This window comes from Mus caroli, unplaced genomic scaffold (assembly GCF_978045245.1).
Source record: "Mus caroli unplaced genomic scaffold, Mus_caroli_1 scaffold_18, whole genome shotgun sequence".
NCBI classification, from domain to species: domain Eukaryota; kingdom Metazoa; phylum Chordata; class Mammalia; order Rodentia; family Muridae; genus Mus; species Mus caroli.
In genome coordinates this window covers 6433946-6455170 of record NW_028227273.1, presented here as the reverse complement: position 1 = coordinate 6455170, position 21225 = coordinate 6433946, and the positions used below count along the sequence as shown (strand labels likewise).

General features: G+C 45.8%; 1 long non-coding RNA gene across 1 annotated transcript; it reads left to right on the top strand.

Annotated features, from left to right (window-relative positions):
* Positions 1-485: 485 nt before the first annotated feature.
* LOC147000346 (uncharacterized) lies at positions 486-2624 on the top strand. The gene is made up of 3 exons (XR_015045811.1): positions 486-513; positions 1131-1163; positions 2398-2624. It is a non-coding gene; the product is annotated as an uncharacterized LOC147000346 (long non-coding RNA).
* Positions 2625-21225: the final 18601 nt, after the last annotated feature.

Here is a 21225-nt window from a genome sequence, read left to right as displayed (position 1 = left end):
ATGGGCAGGGCGACGTCTGTGGAGGAAGCTGTGGCCCTGGAGACTGGGTCTGGACAAATGAAGGATTCACTGCTTCATGCTTATGCTGTTGGCATCAGGACCTCCCAAACCTATGACATCACACAGGCAACAGCAGGACCTGCAGACCCGTTGCCAAGACAACAGGCACCATATTCCCAGAATCTACTTGGCTCACCTCCCACTTAAATAAGGGGAATGCCCTCTCCCTCTCTCTCTTTTTCCCCTTTCTCTTTCAGCCACCACCTTCCCCCCCCCCACTTCCTCTTCCCCTCCTTCTCTTGATAGCATTGTGTCTTTCTTGGCCCACTAGTCAGATCCTATAGCCTATATTAGGCCACACCTCTATGCCCCGCCCCACCCCCCACACGCCCTGGGACAGAGAGTTAAAAAACAGTTTGTATTGTGACGTGACAGGCTTCACAATTTGATCCCCATCTCCTCTGAGGGCTCTGTTACATAGGCCATACAGAACGGAAACCTCCTGCTACTCCCGTAAGGTTATAAAAAGTCAAAATTCTTTGTTTGGGGAAATGGGACTGGAGACTCCTGGGGTGGGGGTTGCTCTGGAGGTGCCCTGAAAGCTGTCCTGTTATCTCTCATCAGCACAATCACCTTTGTCCCTGTCCCTGTCTCTCTCTAAATAACCCCCCCCCTTCAGGTTTTAAATGGAAGCATCCTCTTTCTCTTAAACATAAGCTCCATCATTGTTAGAATGCCTTATATTAATTCTTTTTTCCTGTGTGATTTTCTTCTGCCCATTTAGAGGCCCAACCATGACCTTGAGCCCTTTTCATTGCTAATGAAACTCACTGAGGGTAATTGTGGGTCACCTTCCTTTCAGCACCAAGGGCTGCTACAGTTCTTTTATCATTAGAGCAGTGCAGTGCTAGCAATTAGAACCCGTATACAATTTAACAGTAGAGATTTCCTGGAGAATCGCTTTGTGCTGGGCACTCTTCTCCGGGCTTTAGAAGTGGTTTGTCTTTGTGTAAAGCTCTCTCTCTCTCTCTCTCTCTCTCTCTCTCTCTCTCTCTCTCTCTCTCTCTCTCTCTCTCTCTCTCTCTCTCTCTCTCTCTCCCTCTCTTTCTCTCTCGCTCTCTCTCTCTCAGAACTACGGAAATGGCGGCGAGATGGCTCAGCAGGTACAGCTCTCCTCCTCCCTAAGCCTGAGCTCAGTAGCCCACACTGTGGGACGCGTGCTGTCTCCCGAGTCACACAGACAAACTGTGGAGGTCTGAATGAGAAAGTCCCACACAGGCACAGACATCTGAGTGCTTGGTCTCCTGCTGAGGAAGCTTAGGAGGTGTAGCCTTGATGAAAGAAGTACGTGGTGGGGTCGGGAGTTGGGGTGTAAGGATGGACTCTGAGATTTCAAAGCCTTGGCCATTCCCACAGAGCCCTCAGCTTCAGCTGCCAGCTGCCAGGCCTCTGCTTTGTCGTCATGAACTCTAACCCTCGAACCTTAAGTACAAACAAACTTTTTCTTCTATAAATTGCCGCAGTCATGGCAACAAAAAAGTCACACATGCACGTGGCGCACGCGCACAGGCGCGCACAATGGCAGCTGTGAGCACCTAACATCAAAGGTGGGAACCCAACGCTGGTCCTCGCAACAGTAGCAAGTGCTCTAACCTGTTGAGACCTCGACAGCCCCCTCCTCCCCCCTTTAAAAGGAAAGTTATCACTTTCCATGTGAATCACCCTCCACCTGCGGCTGAGGGTTTCCCTCTACTCTGCTGAGTCACCTGTACCCAGGGGCCATCCTCCCCTCCTGAAGCCACAGAGAGGCAGGACCACTTTTGGTGATGATAGTTAAAGTGGGGAAATTAAGATCAGAACAGAGGTTGAATGTGGAAGGTTCCTCTGTTCCCATGCACTGGGAAGCAGAGAAGAGGTGGAGGAGGGCCAGGCAAGGTCAAATTCAATGTTTTCTCAATAATATTAGAATAATAAAAATAAAACATGGCTCACCTGCCAAGCTAAAAGACAAAACGATGTCCAAAGGCTGAAGACCACTGGGACCAGTGGGAACCAATGGGAACTCTGCTGTTATGAGGCTGAAGTCGAAAGCTAGATCGTGTTCAAGACTTTACGTGCTGGGCCTGATTGATTGTGGCGTTAGCATGTTGGAGGCCCAGAGCCAAGTTATCTTGGGTTGTCTTAGCTCCCTTGATAGGCATCCATTGTCCACTTCTGTGTCCTGATATTCTTTACAGACCACAAGCTTCTGACAGCACAAAGGCTGTCATGAGAAAGTGCATGAGGCCTGGGGTGGAGGCTTCCTCACTTGCTCTGGCCCAGTGTTTTAGGTTTCCGTTGCTGTAAAGGAACGTCACGACGCAGGCAGCGCTAGTGAAGGCAAACATTCAATTGTAGCTGGCTCACAGGTTCAGAGGTGCAGTCCAGTTTCATCATGGCAGTGTCCAGGCAGACATGGTGTTGAAGATAAGAGTTCAACACCTCGATCTGAGGACATCGACAGCAGAGAGAAGACTCGTCTTCCTCACATGTTTCAACAAGGCTCTACCTCCTCATCATGACGTTTCCCATGGGCAAGGCATACTCAAACCACCACACCCAACTACCTGATATTCATGTCTATATTATTAAAAGGCCATGATTTGGTTTGCAACTGTAAACACTTCATGAAACTGTTATTATATTGGGACAGGGCGTTAGGGGCAGACTGATTCTATGTTCCTGGGCCACGGTCATTTGGCTCCACAATAAACTATGTCACTTTCTTTGTAGTGAGAGCCATAAAGCCTTATGTTGACATTGACAAGGTCCTTGGTGGTTTGCTGCTTTTGAGCGAGGAGAGGGTAGTTCCTGTCACTGCTGAGCAGAACCCTGCACAGGCCAACCCGAAACAAAGCCCCGGAGCTAGCACACGAGGACCTCACAAAGCACCAACTGCTCACTACCTGTGCCTCTGAGGGTGGCTTTTTGAACACAAGGAACACAAGAATCTTACTTTTAAAAATTAATATTCAAGTTGTTAAAGTAACAGAATTTTTAAAAAGCAAGTCATTAAACTTTTAAGTTCAGTTTACAGACTATAATAGCATATGCAATCCTCTAGCAAATTGTTAATATTTCTGTGAAATGACCTTTGATTGCTGAAATGGCCTTTGATTATATTTTATATTATTTGCAGGACTTGTAAATTAAACCCAATTAAATATTTCAAATGCATTCAAGCTTTTAATGGATTCTATCTCAAGACATAATATTCTCTAATAAATAATACCAAAGATCTTAAGTCTTGTAAATCTAATAAAAATTAAACTCCTAGCCAGGCAGCAGTGGAACACACCTTTAGTCCCAGCACTTGGGAGACAGAGGCAAGGAGATCTCTAAGTTCAAGGCCAGCCTAATCTACATAAGGAGTTCCAGGACAGTCAGGGCTATACAGAGAGAAACCTTACTTGAAAAAAAAAAAAAAAAAAAAGTCAATGGAACAAAACCAAACTCATACCCATGGAAATTTTTATCTTCTATTGACTGTTTGAATATTGTAAACAAACAGTAAAATGTCAACCAGAAGTCACAAATCTAAACAATCTATTATATGTTTTTATTAGGTTTATGTGATTAATATGTGAAGTTCTCCAAAGACTCAAATCATTCAACACAGCTGCCACATAATGCCGAGTGTTCCTAATATTTTCACGTGATGTTTTTATTAATGAATAGTTATCAGCAACTGCTCCTCACTAACAAAATAAAAACCTCATCCTAAGCAATGTTTGTCTTCCTTTCCCTGTGCGTTTTGGCTGAGTTTTGCATGAGCTAAAGATAATTTTAAGGATTTGAGAGCTGTAGCTCTTGGACCCTGGGAGGGCTTTCACCTGATTCCACCTGCTATTTGGGACTCTGTTGGAACCTTCTAGACCAGCTGTTCTCAACCTGTGGGTTGTGACCTCTTTAGGGGTCAAATGACCCTTTCACAGGGGTCCCATATCAGATATCCTACATATTAATTACTTTATGATTCATAAACAGTAGGAAAATTACAGTTATGAAGTAGCAATGAAAATAACTTTGTGGTTGGGGCCACCACAGCATGAGGAACTGTGTTAAAGGGTCTCAGCACTAGGAGGGTTGAGAACCACTGGTCTAGAGGTTATAAAAAAGGTGCAGTCAAACTACTTATTAGTTGATTCTACTATACCTGGGAAGTCTGCTGTGTTTTACACATGTGTGTGTGTGTGTGTGTGTGTGTGTTTAAAGATATTCAAATGACTTCATGGTAATTCTAAAGACCTTCAGACTTCAGGGAATTCTTTTCCTTGGTTCTATGTCTGGTGGAGCCACATCTTATTTAGATACCAGGATGATATCTTGTTGAGTGTTGGCTTTATCTTAAAGCATGGTTGGTAATTACAGTTCATGGGATCATTCTGCTTACTTCAGGGACAGTCCAGGGACATGGTAGGGAGGAGAGAGGTCCCAGATGCTATGTGGGACTCTACAGACACTGGGGGTTTTTTTTCCTCAAATTTTGTTGGACATGACAATTAATTGTATTGTATGATACTGGGTTGGGTTTTTGGTACAGGTGATGGGGAGGATAGCCATAAAGAATATCTAAAAGCTAGACGTGGTGGTACCTCAACCCCCCGACCCTCATCAGGCTACATAAATCCCTATCACTGAACAATGGTACAATTTTCCCAACCCAGGCTAACAATCAAATTGGGACAGTTACCGTTCAAGTGTCTCCCCAGTGTACCTGGTTATGAAGGACAGAGGGTTAATCTGACCTGAACCAGTTTGAATGCACATCCAATAAGGCAGAACCGTGTCCTGTAGTAATCTTTTAGGGAGGATCTTCTATTCACCATTCTAGGCTTAGGCATCACTGGGTGTGCATATGATTAAGATCAAATGCACTATGGGAGAGGCAGGTGCAATAGAGAAATGATTATATAACCTGACCTAGCAAACGAAACAGAGGACCACCCAGGCTTAGTGACAGTAAACAGCTTCTCCTTCCCTTAATTCCACAGAAAGATGCCCTGGGCTCTGTGAGTGTGTGTGTGTGTGTGTGTGTGTGTGTGTGTGTGTGTGTGTGTGTGTGTATGTGTGTTGTGTGTCCTGGCTGTGTGTCTGGTCAGTCTTGAGAGCATGTATCTCTCTTCAGTCTGCACTATGCCTTTGCTCAAAATCAAGTTACCTTGTTCTTTTGAAAATCTGTATAGGGTCTTATTTCAGTTCTTTGGATAAGAGGACAAGAATCTAGAAACACCCAACCAAGACCCTGAGCACTGGAAATACGTGGACAGAGAGAATTAGGGGTTCAAGGTCCAAACTAAACATGCACGACACTGACCTGGTGTCACTGTAAGCTATGTCATAGGATACTGAGGGCGATCTTCCTTAACAGTGGTGCTGGGGAAGGCAGAGTCTTACATGTAGAAGAGTGAAATCACATCTATATCTCTAGTTCTGTACAAAACCCAGTTCTCAATGGGTCAGAGGCTTCAGTATGAGACCAGAAACTCTGACACTGTTAGAGAAAAGGTTGGGAAAGAATGTCAGGCTGTGCCGGGCAGTGGTGGCGCACACCTTTAATCCCAGCACTTGGGAGGCAGAGGCAGGCGGATTTCTGAGTTCAAGGCCAGCCTGGTGTATAGAGTGAGTTCCAGGACAGCCAGGGCTATACAGAGAAACCCTGTCTTGAACCCCCCCCCAAAAAAAAAGAATGTCAGGCTGTAGGTGAAGTCACTTGGGATAGAGCAGCAATGGGAAGATAGGAATTTATGAAATTAAAAAGCTTCCTCGTAGGGCTTGGAGAGAGGTTCAGGTCCAAGCACTCCCTTGGTAGCTACCAACTGCCTATAACTCCAGATCCAGTGGAATCCAGTATCCTCTCCTGGCTTCTGTGAGTACTATACCCATGTGGTACATAGACATACATGCAGTCAAAATTCCAGTACTCATTAAATGAATAAAAAAATGTAACTGCTTCTGTAGAGCAAACAGTTGAAGAAATGAAGAAACAGCTGATTTGGAAGAAAACCTTTACTGGTGGTACGTTGGATAGAAGTAGATACAAATAACTCAAAAAACAAAACAAACAAAAACCAAGAACCGGTCTAATCAATAAATGGACTAACAAACAGTTATCTAAAGTGGAAATAAATAACCATTAATCATATGAGAAACCTGGAGCAGTATGGGCTTTTCAAACCTTAAAGCGCATACCCCAATGAAGAACTTCCTCCTACAAGGCCACACCTCTAATTCTTCCCAAGCAGTTCCACTCGCTGGGGACCAAGCTTTGAAATACATGAGCCTGAGGGGACCACTCTCATCCACACAGCCACCCGTGTGAAAGAGCATCGTGACCAAGCCTCAAGCAATCCGGGAAAGTGTGTACATAACGTGAATGAGAGCTCAATTTGTAAAAGTGATCTACAGAACAGGAGTTATCTCTCATGGAAGTCTTTCTTTTTCTATTTACAGATAACTATTAGGGGTAAATCTGTAGGTAAAATCTTTCAATTTTTGAAACAAAGTCATGTTCAAAGCAAAAACAAAACAACACAAAACAAAACAAAACAAAACAAAACAAAAAAACCACAGTTATACCACCACGTAGCAGTTTTTAAACTTTATTTTATTTTTTATTTTTTGGTCTCATGTAGCCCAGGGTGACCTCTATGTTGCCCTGGCTCATGCTGACCTCAAATTCAATACGTAAAGAAGAATGACCTTGAATTCCTAATTCACCTGCCTCTGCCTCCCAAGTGCTGGGATCACAGGTGTACCCCATGCCTGCTCTGAACTCTTTCTGTCAAAATATTTTTACCTCTTTATAGATTTTATATATATGGATGTTTTGCCCACATGCATACCCACAACATGTGTGTGCAGCGCCCATGGAGGCCAGGAGGCATTGTTTCCCTGAGATTAGCGTTCCAGACATGTGTGAGCTGCTGTGTGGGTGCTGGGAACTGAACCCAGGTCCTCTGGAAGAGCAGCCAGTGCTTGTAACCACTGAGCCATCTCTCCAGCTCCACTTATTATTATTATTATTATTATTACTTAACTGTAACCCATAGTTGAGCCATGTGAAGCTTTTAGATTTATGGATCAGTGATGTAATTCCTATTTCACAATCTTTTTTTTTTTTAGAAATGTCTATCTGGGTTCTCTCTCTTTCCATATGTACATACATATGCATATGCATGTATATTTGACGATATAGCACAGATATGGTAGATGTCAATCACAAAGCTAAAAAGTTTTACAGAAGCCACTATGAGAAACTTCGCGTCACGCAAGAAAGTGAAAAAGAGTCAGAGGTAAAGGACTTAAGGGAGAAGAAACAACTGATGAGCCCACAGTGGCTGACAGAATGAGCTGTCCACGATTGAAAAAGCAAATAGCTACACAGCACGCAGCCATAGAGTAGCCCTCAAGTACTTTATGCTCAGCGGAGGACAGCCATACACTCCTATGCTGCCTGAATCAATTTGTTTGCAGTTCCAGAACAGGAAGAGCTGGCCCCACTGATAGACACCAGAGCAGACATCCCTGTGGGAGTAGCTCGGGCTAGGAAGGTACAGGGTAGAGTTTTTTTAGAAGGGTGTTCTGTCTGAATATGAACTGGAAATAGACTTGAATGGATTTAAATGTGTTGAATTAAATAACAAATAACCCAGCTGTGGTTTGATACCCACCTCAATGCTTTATGCTCCCAAAAGGAGACTCACACACACAGACATAGACATGTGTGTACACACATGCGCGCACACACACACACAGAGACATGAACATGTGCACACACACATGCATACACACACACAGAGACATAGACATGTGCACACACACTGATACACACAAACAGACACATACACACATGCATGCGCATGTGTGCATGCACACACACAGCCTTTATATTTTGATATGCTTTAATCTGCATAATGGTTGGGCCACTCACTGTCTAATCTCCACTACTGATAGAATCTACCTCCCGCTGATAATTCTGAATTGCAATTTACTGAATTCTGTGTTCTATCTCAGCTGCTCTGGACCCAACTGGGCCACGCTCAGGCTCCTTCCCATGCCTCTCTGTCCTGTACTCTTAGGTATGGTGGATCTTCTCTCCTCCACACTCCCCCTCCATGTGGATCTCCTCCTCCCCCTCCTCATTTTCCTCCCCCCAATCTCCCTGTCCCAAGCCCTCAAGTCCCGAAGTCTTGCCTCTGTCTGCCCTGCACAGCCATTAGCTGCTAACATCTTTATTTACCAATCAGAATTAACTGGAGATAGGGTCCCTCAGTGTCTTACGTGCAGAGACTCATGCAAACAGTCTTGGGGACCCAAATTAACATTAGGCCAAACCCACTACAAAATGGACTTAAAATCTGGACATCTCACTGTATATAAATATTGTATATCTCAATTAAGTATATTTACTTGGGATGGAGCAATGGTCCAGAGGTTAAGAACACTGGCTGCTCTTTCAGAGGACCTGTGTCTGATTCCTGCCCCCACACAGCAGCTCACAACCACCTGCAACTGAGATTCCAGGAAATCTGATGCCCACTTTTGGCCTCTGCAGATACCAGACAAGCTAGTAATACACAGACGTACATGCTGACAAAACACTTATACACACATAAAATAAAATTAGAGAGAAGTTTAAATAAAAAAAAAAAATGGAGGCAGGTGGATCCCTGTGAGTTCAAGGCCAGCCTGGTCTACAGAGCAAGTTCCAGGACAGCCAGGACTACACGATAGAGAAACACAGCTTTAAACAAACAAAAACAAACAAAAAGTATACTTACTGATATGACAGAGAGAAAGTACTTGGAAAATTTGATTACTCTTCAACTATTTTTTTTTTTTTGCAATGATAACCGCTTTTTAAAACAAGACTTAACTTTATGTGTATATTTATGTGTCTTTGTGTGAGTGTCTCCGGTGGTGCCTCTGGGAACCAGAAGAGGGCACCGGATCCCCTGGAGCTGGGCTCACAGATGGTGTGTGCTGCCTTATGTGGGTGCTCAGAACAAAATCCAGGTCCTCCAAATGAGCAGTATGTGCTTAGGTAGTTCAAGCCAGCAGACGCCTGCAGGTTAGAACAGAGACAAGCAAGCTCCTCCAAGAGAACAAAGGTGCTCTAACAGTCTGTGCAGACTCTTCCGTGGCTGGTGTGTGTGTGTGTTTGTGTGTGTGTGTGTGTGTGTGTGTGTCTGCGTGCATGTACGGGGTTGTCTTTTTTCTCATTCTCAGGGAGTGCAGAGAGCCGGGAGGTGTGCTCAGGGCTGTGACAGTTCCCTTAGACTCTGAGACTCTAAGGCTTAGAGGTTTTGCTATATACCATGAGGGACTAGGGGTATGAGGGTGGGGTGGGGCACCACCTCAATTTCTACTGTTGACACTGAGCAGAGCTGAGCTTCCTGTCTTTTGTGAGCAGCCTGGAGAGGCTGAAGCAGATGGCTAATTACCATAATGCACTGAGCTTTTGAGGGTCCTGGGTGCAAACTCAGGCGTGCCCATGCCAAGAGCAGCTGCATCTAAAGCGGCGTGGGGAGCCACATTAGTCTTTACACACACACACACACACACACACACACACACACACACACACACACACACGTGAGAGAGGCAGATGGCTGGGAGAAAAGCCTGGAAAGGCCATCCATCCCCCACAGCTGCAGAGTCCCTTTCCCAGCCGGCCAAGCTGACATAAAGCTTGTTACCTCTGTTGAGTCTTGCAGGGTTTGCCTTAGCACTCCTGGCTGGAGGGAAACTCCATCTTAAACCAAAGATTGTCTGTTCCAACTCCAGGGGGCCAAACACCTTCCACTACATTAAACTGGCAGCCATAAGATGACAGTCCTTCCTGGTTGTCACCACAGCTAATGCTGAGGTTCAGTGTGAGAGCTGCAAGAGGCTCTTGGTCACCCTAGGATTTAACATCCAATCATCCCAGCTGCTCACCAATGCTGACCCCGAGTGCTGAAAAAGCAAACATTAAAAACAATAAACGTCTCTTTTTAATCATGGACTAAAAAACTTATTTTTCCTTAGAAAATTTCTTTTTCTTTAGGGTCTAGTGAGATCTTGCAAGCGAAGGCACTTGTTACCAAGTCTAACCACTTGAGTTTGATCCCCAGAATTCCATGGTGGAAGGAGAGGACCGACCTCCACAGGTGGTATGGCGTGTACCCTCACCTACAAAAGATGTTAAAAAGAAAAGTAAAATATTTGAGAGCTGCGGGCATCACTCACTGGGTGGTAGAGTGGTTTGAGCCCCAGTAGCGAGCAGAAGTAGATGGAGGTGTGGGGCCGTGTGAGGGAGAGGGACTGGTGGGAGAGAGAATATGAATAATCCGTTGACATTCTTGAGGGAGAGAGGAAGAGCTTGCTACCATTACGTAGGAAAGTGTTGTCTAGATATGAAATGTCCTCCCCCAAGGCTAATATGTTAAAGGCCTGGTTGCCAGCTGATGGTCTTTGAGGAAATGATTAGGTCGCTAGTACTCTGATGTAATAAGTAGGCCAAACCATTGATGGATTAATAATTTAATAGAATTGTTGGGAGCTGGTAGAAATTAGGGGGCAAAACTTGGCCCAAAGAACTGGATCCCTGGGAGGGATGACCTTAAAAACGGCGTCTCACCGTATACTTTTCTCCGGCTCTTGGCTTCCTGGCTTCTCTATGGTGAGCAGCCTTCTCTCTGGACAGACGGTGGCCTGGTCCTTATGTTCTACCTCGCTGCTGGCCCACATCTCTGTCAACCTTGTACGGAAACCTCTGAAACTGTAAGCCTCCCTCCTGTATGTTGTTCCTCTTAGACTCTTTGTCATAGTGATAAAAGACAGACTGAGCAGCCGGCATGCTACATGTTCAAATTGTAAAGACAAAGACAAAGCCGGCAGACATAAACAAACACATTTTAAAAATGTAACACATTCCCTGCAGGACCCGTAAGGCCTGATTTAAATTTTTTTTTTTTTTTTTTTGATATGGTGCTTCATGTAGCCCAAGCTAGCCTCCAAGTCTTGATCCTTAGACCCCACCCCCACCCCCACCCCGCATTCGCCACCATGACCGATTCCAGTTTTGTGTTTGGACTCCATGAGTTCCTGAAGTTCTCAAGTGGCTGGGGATGGCTCCTGCCAATAAACCCTACTTCCATTTCTTCTCGTGCCAGCTCCAGTCTGCACAGAGTGAGTCTATCCATGCCTGTGGAGCAGTAAAGAATGTCTAAAAGTGGGAATAACAGATTTTTAAAATCGTAACTTACAGTAATTGGTGTAGTGTTACCTACTCCGTTGACACACCAATCTTCAATAAAGCTTGCTATATGGAAAAGGCTCTGAACGACTCAGTGGTTGTGGGCTGGAGGTCGGAGTCACGTGGTGGTGGGCTGGAGGTCCGAGTCACGTGGGAGCTGATTCCAAGCATATTGCCAAGTGTCAGAAGATGTGTGGACAGTGACCTCCCCCCACCCCTCTCCGGCAGTTCTGAAAAAGCAGGAAATAAGAGCTAAAACTGACAGTGAATTTGGCCCCAGGCTTCGTCAGAAATATTGAAGCCAACACTGGACTTCACAGCAATTGAGGAATGAGTCAGCCATGTGAATCCGGAGGGCAGGGTGACCTCGGCCACACCAAGGCATACGTTCTTGTGGCTAGTTATTTAAAAGCTCATCTTTCTAAAATACGCATTGGGTGTGTCTAAAAGAGCACAGTCTTTAAGAAATATGTGATTGATCATTGAAAACTAGACCTTTAGACAGTTTCCCCAACTTGACCCTTTCCTTGATAATCAAATCAGTGTTTGGAGGGTCCCCAGCCAAAGACCATTCTTCCTCTTTCCAAACTAGGGTCCTGCTACAAGGTGACCGATCCAGAAATAGCACCTCAAACTGCATCTAGGTTAGTGGACATCAGCCGTCCTGGGAACACTCAGCCTGTGATCGCTCACCAGCCCGTTGCTTGGGGCCCTATGCCTTAACGCTGGCTTGCTTGGTGCCGGGACCCACTCGCTGTCCCCTGCCTCTCACAGAGAGCTTCCTTCTCTGTTGAGGCTCTTCTTCACCTGCAGTCTGTCTAGCCTACACCCACCCTATCCCCACTCTAAGCCTTAGTTAGTAATGGATTCAGGCCTGCTCCAGGCTGATAATTCCACTCCTTAGTTGTGGGTTTAATAAATTCCATTTTCTCTTGGGCTGTCCTCATTGAAGATGATTAAATCATTGCCAAGTAAATGCATGCCTGCCTGCTTGCCTTCCTCCCTCCCTCCCTCCTTCCTTCCTTCCTTCCTTCTTTCCTTCCTTCCTTCCTTCCTTCCTCCCTTCCTGCCTTCCTTCCTTCCTTCCTTCCTTCCTTCCTTCCTTCCTTCCTTCCTCCCTTCCTGCCTTCCCCTTCCTTCCTTCCTTCCTTCCTTCCTTCCTTCCTTCCTTCCTTCCTTCCTTCCTTCCTCCCTCCCTCCCTCCCTCCCTTCCTTCCTTCCTTCCTTCCCCTCCTTCCTTTTTTCCTTTCTTTCCTCCTCCCTCCTTCTCTCCTTCCTCCCTCCTGCTGCTTCCCTCTGTCTGTCTGTCTTCTGAATTTCTTTTTTTTTTTTTTGAGACAGGGTTTCTCTGTGTAGCCTTGGCTGTCCTGGAACTTGCACTGTAGACCAGGCTAGCCTCTAACTAAGAAATCCATCTATCTCTGCCTTCTCAGAGCTGGAATTAAAGGTGTGTACCAACTCCTCCTGGCTCTAAATGCCTTTCTTTTCTCTCTTTAAGACCATTTGTTTTCTTCTTTTCTAGTCCCATAAATATTTTTAATGTAAAATAAAATAATGGAAGTGACTTTCTATTTCTAATGGGAGTAACTTTTTGTTTTCTTTATATATGTTCTTTTAAAACATTATTACATTTATGCGTGTGTGTGTGTGCATGTACGTGTGTGTGTGTGTGTGCGTGTGCATGCGTGTGTGTGTGTGTGTGTGTGTGTATGTGTGTGTCACTGGGTGTATGTATGTGTTGGATCCGCTGGAACTGGAGCTGCCATGTGGGTGCTGGAAATGGAACCTGGGTCCCCAGCAAGAGCAGTGAGAACTCCTAATTGCTGAGCCATCTGTCCAGTCTAGCTGTGTCTTATTTTCTATGCAATAGACACAACCCTTCCTGGTGACTGGGCTTCTTCCCAGTAAGATTCTTATTGCTAGAAAATTCAACATCTATTCTTTTTCATGAATCTAAAACAAAACAAAACAAAAATGCATTATTATTTCATTATTGCATAAACTGAATTTTACCTGCTCTTTTTCTGCGTCTAGATCTTCTGACTTGGAGAAGCCTTGTAAATATGTCACCAGTGTGCTTGTATTTGGGGGACTGAGCAAACTGCCAGCCTAAACATTCTATGTGCAGAGAAACAAGGGTGTTAAGCTAAGTAAGTATGCAAATGCTTTCCTTAGGGTGAGGAATGCCAGTATACAGACGTGACCACTGCTTAGCCTTGGCTATATATTCAAATATTTGTGGAGGATGTGTGTGTGTGTGTGTGTGTGTGTGTGTGTGTGCACGAGTGTGCATATGTGTGTGTGTGCACGAGTGTGCGTGTGTGTGTGTGTGCGCGCACGTGCGTGTGTGTGTGTGTGTGTGTGTGTGTGAGAGAGAGCCTTTTCCTTTATAACTTAGAACTCCCTATGTCCTTGTTTAGCCAAATTCCAATCTCTTACTTCAGTTTCTTTGCCAGCATGGACATCCCTCTCATATGTCCTGAACCTTGTGTGCAGTCATGCATCTCCACTGGAGCAGTCAAGCTGATTACTATTTTGGGGTACATCTTGTGGGAAAGTTCCTGAAACTTTCTTTAGGCTTTATGTCCACAGAGACCTACCTCTATGCTAACTTAGCAACAGGGTTTTGTCACCCGGACTTTCAAGAATTAGAGTGCATTCGTGCCGTGGTTAACCTAAGTCAGTATTGGCTCAATTCCTTGTAGACATGCTGCCCTTATTCCCCTCACACCTGTGGTGTTTACCCTAATACCATGCCGGCCAGGCTACGGCATGCTTCCTGGCAAGTCTCTCAGTGCTCTCAGCCAGTCGTTATTTGTATAATCACTGTCTATGCTTTCTGGCTACTAACTGTTTCCTTCTAAATGCGTCTCTCAACACTTGTTTTCCTCTTTTGTCAGGCATTTTGTAAAGTGTGTGTGTGTGTGTGTGTGTGTGTGAGTGTGTGTGTGTGTGTGTGTGTGTGTGTGTGAAAGGTATTTTTGAGTATTATTTAATAACTACTAGTTATTAAAATGACCCAGCCAGCCCCTCAATAATCAAAACAGAGTCCTACGGATTTAGAATTAGTGGATGAATGACCTCTAACCTATTTTTCTTTACGTTGGACTGTCCACTTCCCGGTTGAGCTCCCCAGTTACTTGCTGTCTTGCCTGCATCGTTTCTGCTCCATCAGCCTGTCACCAGGGGTTGGGGACGTTTCACTGGGCCACATGCTCCTGGTTCGTGACATTTAATGGAGACCTCTTGTTCTCTGTCTTCTTTTTCCTCACTTCTTTCTCTCTTCTTCTTCTCTTTCTTCTTCTTCTCCCCCTCCTCCTCCCTCTCTTCCTGTAGTCGCTACCTGCAACCCCCAGCCCAGTAACTGAAACCTCACCCACATCTATTCTTCATAGTAATTGGCTGTGGCCAATTAATATAACCAATAGCTTTAAATTAGGGAGCAAGGTTTACAGTGTATATAGCATCACTTGGTGGATGAGAAGATCTGCTCATAGCAGGGGGGCAACGAGATCTTGGAGAGACTAACGTTTAGCATTTGAATACATAGCAGCACCGGACCATTCCCCGATGCGTGTGTGTGTGTGTGTGTGTGTGTGTGTGTGTGTGTGTCTGTCTGTCTGTCTGTCTGTCTGTCTGTCATATGTACATTCATATGTGCGCATACGTGTATGCAGGAGTGCCTGTGAAGTACAGAGGTCAATGTCTGTCTCAGTTACTTTCTACCTCACTTTTTGAAACACGGTTTCTCTCTGCTTCAGAACTCGCCATCTGAGCTACACCAGTGCCCAGCAGGCCTTAGGGATTTTCCTTCAGTCACAGATGCTTAAGGGTACATCTGATTTTCATGTGGGTGCTGGGGATTTGAACTCCGGTCCTCATGCTTGCACAGCAAGTGTTTTACTCAGTAAGCCACTGCCCCAGCCTTCAACACTGGTTCTCTAGTTTCTACTTCTTCTCTTGATCCCTGCTTTGCCTCGAGATATATCCTGTAGTTGTAATATCTGTAGCCCTTTGACTTACATTTTGTTATAATGTAGTAAGGGCAGGAAAATCCTGCCATTGGAACGCTTCATACTGGAGTCTATAATGACAAAATAATAGCTGCAGAAAGATTAATGGAGAAAAGGCATGACTTGTGCCCTGTCATTGCACAAATCAATATAAATAATAATCCCATGGTCAGCTAGCTTTCTTTTACTGTAACACATATCTGAGATAGCTGGACATGGTCACTCACCTGTAATCCCAGCATTTGGAAAGCTGGGGAAAGAGGATTTCCATGTGTTCAAGGTGACCCTTGAACAAGGAGAAGAAGAAGAAGAAGAAGAAGAAGAAGAAGAAGAAGAAGAAGAAGAAGAAGAAGAAGAAGAAGAAGAAAAGAAAGAGGAGGAGGAGAAGGAGAAAGAAGGAAAGAAGGAGAAGGAGAAAGAAGGAAAGAAGAAGGAGGAGGAGAAGGAAAAACGGAGGAAAGAAGAAGAAGAAGAAGAAGAAGAAGAAGAAGAAGAAGAAGAAGAAGAAGAAGAAGAAGAAGAAGAAGAAAGAGGAGGAGGAGAAGGAGGAGAAGGAGAAAGAAGGAAAGAAGGAGAAGGAGAAAGAAGGAAAGAAGAAGGAGGAGGAGGAGAAGGAAAATGGAGGGAAGAAGAAGAAGAAGAGAAGAAGAAGAAGAAAGAGGAGGAGGAGAAGGAGAAAGAAGGAAAGAAGAAGGAGAAAGAAGGAAAGAAGAAGAAGGAGGAGGAGGAGAAGGAAAAATGGAGGGAAGAAGAAGAAGAAGAAGAAGAAGAAGAAGAAGAAGAAGAAGAAGAAGAAGAAAGAGGAGGAGGAGAAGGAGGAGAAAGAAGGAAAGGAGAAGGAGAAAGAAGGAAAGAAGAAGGAGGAGGAGGAGAAGGAGAAGGAAGATGAAGAGGAAGAGGAAGAAGAAGAAGAGGAAGAGGAAGAAGAAGAAAGGCTGGGCAGGTAATTGAGTTGGTAAAGTACTCTGCAGGTGAGTGTGGGGACTTGACTTTGGTCCCCAGAACCCTTGTGAGAAGACAGATATGGGGGTGTTTACTTGTGTTGGCAATATAGAGACAGGTGGATCCCTGGGTTTCACTGGCCAGCCAGCTTAGTCTAACTGACCACCCCCAAGTCCCAGAAGAAATGCTGCCTCAAAAACCAAATAGGGATAGGCAGTGGTGAGAACAGGGTTTCTCTGTATAGCCCTGGCTGTCCTGGAACTCACTCTGTAGACCAGGCTGGCCTCAAACTCAGAAATCTGCCTTCCTCTGCCTCCCAAGTGCTGGGATTAAAGGCGTGTGCCACCACTGCCTGGCCTGAGAATCTTTTTAATCCCAGCACTTGGGAGGCAGAGGCAGGTGGTTCTTTGTAAATTTGAGGTTAGCCTGCTGTACATATTAAGTTTCTAAGACAGCCAGGGCTACACAGAGAAACCCTGTCTCAAAAAAACAAAAACCCCAAAAGAGTGAAAGAAAAAAAAAAAAAAACCACCCAAATGGGAAGCTGGACAGGTGGCTTAGTTGGTGTACGGCTAATTTTGTGTCAACTTGACACAGCTGGAGTTATCACAGAGAAAGGAGCTTCAGTTGGGGAAATGCCTCCATGAAATCCAACTGTAAGGCATTTTCTCAGTTAGTGATCAAGGGGGAAAGGCCCTTGTGGGTGGGACCATCTCTGGGCTGGTAGTCTTGGGTTCTATAAGAGAGCAGGCTAAGCAAGCCAGGGGAGGCAAGCCAGTAAAGAACATCCCTCCACGGCTTCTGCATCAGCTCCTGCTTCCTGACCTGCTTGAGTTCCAGTCCTGACTTCCTTCAGTGATGAACAGCAGCATGGAAGTGTAAGCTGAATAAACCCTTTCCTCCCCAACTTGCTTCTTGGTCATGATGTTTGTGCAGGAATAGAAACCGTGACTAAGACAGTTGGTGAAATGAATTTGAGTCCTCAGTACCCATGTAAAAACCTGGATGCCGTATCGTTCGCAGGGGACCCTAGCTTTAGAGGGGAGGAAACAGGAAGATCCCTGGTACAGGATGACCAACTAGTCTTGTTCAATCAAGGAGCTTTAAATTCAGCAAGAGGCCTGTCTCAAAACATAAGGAACAGAGGGATAGAAGACACTCATCATGAACCTGTCTTCTATATACACACACAACACACACAACACACACACACATACAACACACACACACACACACACATACACACACACATGCATACAACATACACAGACACTACACTCACTCACACAAACCAAGGTAGACAGCTCCTGAGGAGCAACACTCAAGGTAGACCTCCATAGTCTCTGTAAGCATGCATACACACACACACACACACACACACACACACACGAATAAACCACCCCAATCTGGTATAATCAGCTCAAGCAGAAGAAAGGTTTGTGTCAGGTGGAAGCTTTGGACGTCTGGTTCACAGTCAGTCAGCTGTGTAACATAGCTCTCTGACCGTGGTGAGTGTAAGGGGAACACGGTGGCTCACCTCAGGCTGAATGAGGAGAGGGGAAAGACCAGGTCCCATAACAACATACCCTCAACACCTGACAATCTCCCATTAGGTCTTACAACTGAAGTTTTCACCGCTCTCCAGTAGTTCCTGATGGGGCCAAGCCTCTGCGAGACACCCACAGCCTAACCCAGGCAGCCAGTAAGCTCCAGATGCTTGTATGCTGTATGCTGTCTTTGGAGCAGAGGTAGATGGCTGGCAACCTTGGAGAGAATATTTATTTAGGGAGAGATGAATGAGCCTGGGAACAAGAGACACTTGGGACAAGGTCTGCCTGGGGTAGTGTTGACCTCCGTCCCCTCCCCTGTGATGTGATGGGAGGAGTGTGATAGAGAGTTTCCTCTGAATGGAACATTCCTTATAGGAGGGAGGGGCCCACGAGACTCGGGGTGCTTCACACAATCACTTACTGGGTGGATTTCCCTGATACCCATGTTGGCTTCCTCTTCCTGATACTTGACAGAGCACCATGTCCTGCACACTTGTGACACTGAGGCCACTGGAAGGATAACCACAGGCTGGACCTAGGACCATCACTCTTGTTGGATGGGTAGGTGGGTGGCAAGTCATATAAGACCAGGCTCATCAGCCTCATGGTGGTCTGACGAGGGACAAAGGATGGAGGGAGAAGCAGTAGGGGCCAGGGAGTATCTAGAAATCCAGGAAGACACATACACCAGGCATGATCCACATCACTGGGGAGAAGGGGAGGGGCTCACAGGAAGAGAAGTAGAAGTGACAGCATTAGCTATGGGTTTGCTCTTAGAGGGTTGGCACCCCGAGCCTGCCACATCCCAGTACAAGGCAGTCACTGAGAGCAAAGCAGGAGGGCTAACAGGACAGGCTTTAGCTTCCCTGGGGTTCATCTGATTTCTTTTACCCCTTCAACTGGGGCAGGGAGAAGGCACTGGACCCAGTCATGGGAAACAGAGGGTCTGAGCCAAGAACACCTCAAGAGCGGCATCCCTTTAAGCCCCACCGAGACTGCTCCAAGTTTTAGTTTATAGGGCAGCTGCTCCAAGAAAGAGCAACGAGTCTACTGACACATGCTGTGGCATGGAGTTCACTGGATGTCTTCCTGGCTGTCACAAAGAACTTGCTAACTGCAAAGTACTGGGTGCTTCCCTAGGAATAAGGAATACAAAGTAAAGGGCACGCCCTCCACACCCTCCACACCCTCCCCCCCCCCCCCCCCGGAAAGGGAGCATGGAGGGAGCAGAGACAGATTCATTGGCTTCCACTTGCTGATGATGGCCAGCTCAGCCCGCGGTTCCCTAGGAGTTTCAAAGCTCCACCCAGCTGAGAGCCAGTGGACAAAGCTGTAATCTCTATCAAACACCATGTAATAACTGGCTGGGGTTAATCAAATATAATGCCCGACCCAGACCTATTAAATTTTACCACAAAAGGGGCTTTAATCAGCCTTTTATCAGCATGAAGCTCTGTACTAAGAAGACGGCTTTTGTTTGCCCGTATAAGAGACAATGGGAGAGCCAGGCCCTGCCTGCTCTGAAGAGCACAACAAGGGGATTGTCTGCAAACAGCAGATCATTCAAGGCCACTGGGAGACGAAAGGCAGAAGAGGCTGTATGAATCTACAAAAGTGCTCACTGTTAATGGCCATGGCTGCCCGTGTTTAAATTCAGGCCACATTCCTGCTGGAGCTTCCAAAATATAGGGAGGAGAGAAACAATAAAGAGTCCAGTGTGCTCTGCGTAAGGCGATCTGGCTTTGGCCCTCCGCGGGACATTCCTGTTTGTGGATCGCTGAAAGGAGGAAGGAAAACTGACCTTTGGTTCTGTCACCAGGCTCAGCTCACGGCTCCCAGGGCTGGATGAGCATCACAGGCAGGTGGATTAAAGCTACGAGTCTCAAGTCCATGCCAGACTGCCCAGCCCTTGGACTATGAAAGGGGTTGGAGGGGATAGGATAGAAAGGTCAGAAGACGAGAGAGGGATAGACAGAGTGACATTTAAGCCACCCAGTTCAGTTCCGTTCGACAAATATTTGTACCATGTGGGGGAGGATGGCTGGGACATGCCCACATACAGGAACACACAGCTACAAAAATCTAACCTGTTAAAAAGTGTTCATATGCTCTCTCTTCATCCTGTTATGGTCTTTTGAAATGAGGATGTGGGTTTTAAAAGTGGGGAGAGGGAGTGGGAAATCCCAGCTTTGCCCTGTAAGATTATTTCAAATTCTGTCATGATCATGGGACAGCCATGGGACTGTGCCATATGTCGATGGATAAAGGGCTATGTTTAATGCTAATTCATTATCCTTTGGGAACCTTAATGAAGGAATGACAGAAGATCCAAGGAAAAGAATGATTTGTCCAGGGCTGCTTGGCTACTCAATAGCAGATAAGACATGAAAGCCCCTGTACTCCAAGGCCCAATTTAGGACTCTGTTCACTGCACACCAAGCCTCTTTGTTCAGTTTCAGTGGGAGTGCACGTTCCAAGACATTGCATGTATGACTGTGGTTCAGGATCTAGCCATTCATGGAGGGAGTTGTCCACCAGCTCCCTGAACTCATTACTTATGGTCGTCAGAGTTTTTAGATCTTGTCTCCTATCCTAGATTAGATTTTGGTTGGGGTTATACATCTTTAATGGAAGCAGACAAAGGAATAGATAGGACAAGGTTGATGGTTAGAGACAGAGAATACACTTCCTCATAGGATCAGCTCTGTGGTTCTTCAGCCTCAGTTCCATGTGAAGGCAGCATCCATCTCGCTCAGCCTTGGTTATTACTACACTCAAGTATGTTTGGGGGCTCACAGTGACCAAGTGGGAGACAGCACGGATGGTGTTATAGGTGGAGTTATTGGTGGAATGTTCTCTGGATGTGTGTGTCTGAAGAGACAATGGACGGTTGGGCAGCTGGATGGTCAGCAGGATGGCCAAAAGGAAGTTTAGAAACGACCAGGGACAATGGAAGTCCTGTGCCTGGGGTTGGGTGGAGGTCACCAGCTTTTCACCATTCTCCTTTTGTTACACAATGCAGTGGCTAAAACAGCTGCTTTGAGATGGCTCTGTTTCCCTAGAGATATTCTGAGCTATAAGTGTAGATCCCCACCTTAGATTTGTGCTCTCTCCTCTCTCATGCTCTAGACCCGTGAAAGGGTCATAACCTCTGAGCCTTTCACAGGGGTCGCCTAAGACCATCAGCGAACACAGATATTTACACTATGAGTCACAATGGCAGCCACAGAAATGTGAGAGTTGGGGCCAGCACAGCATGAGGGATGCATTAAAGGGGTGCAGCGTGAGGAGCTTTGAGGGCCGCTGCTCTAAATAATCAATTCAAAGTCCTTCCCCAGTCAATGTGCAGCACGGCTTTGCAGAGTTAATGGAGGATGTCTGCTGTGGCCCTTGTGAATTGGGAGCATTTATACCAAACTGATTTTTAGCTAAATTAGAT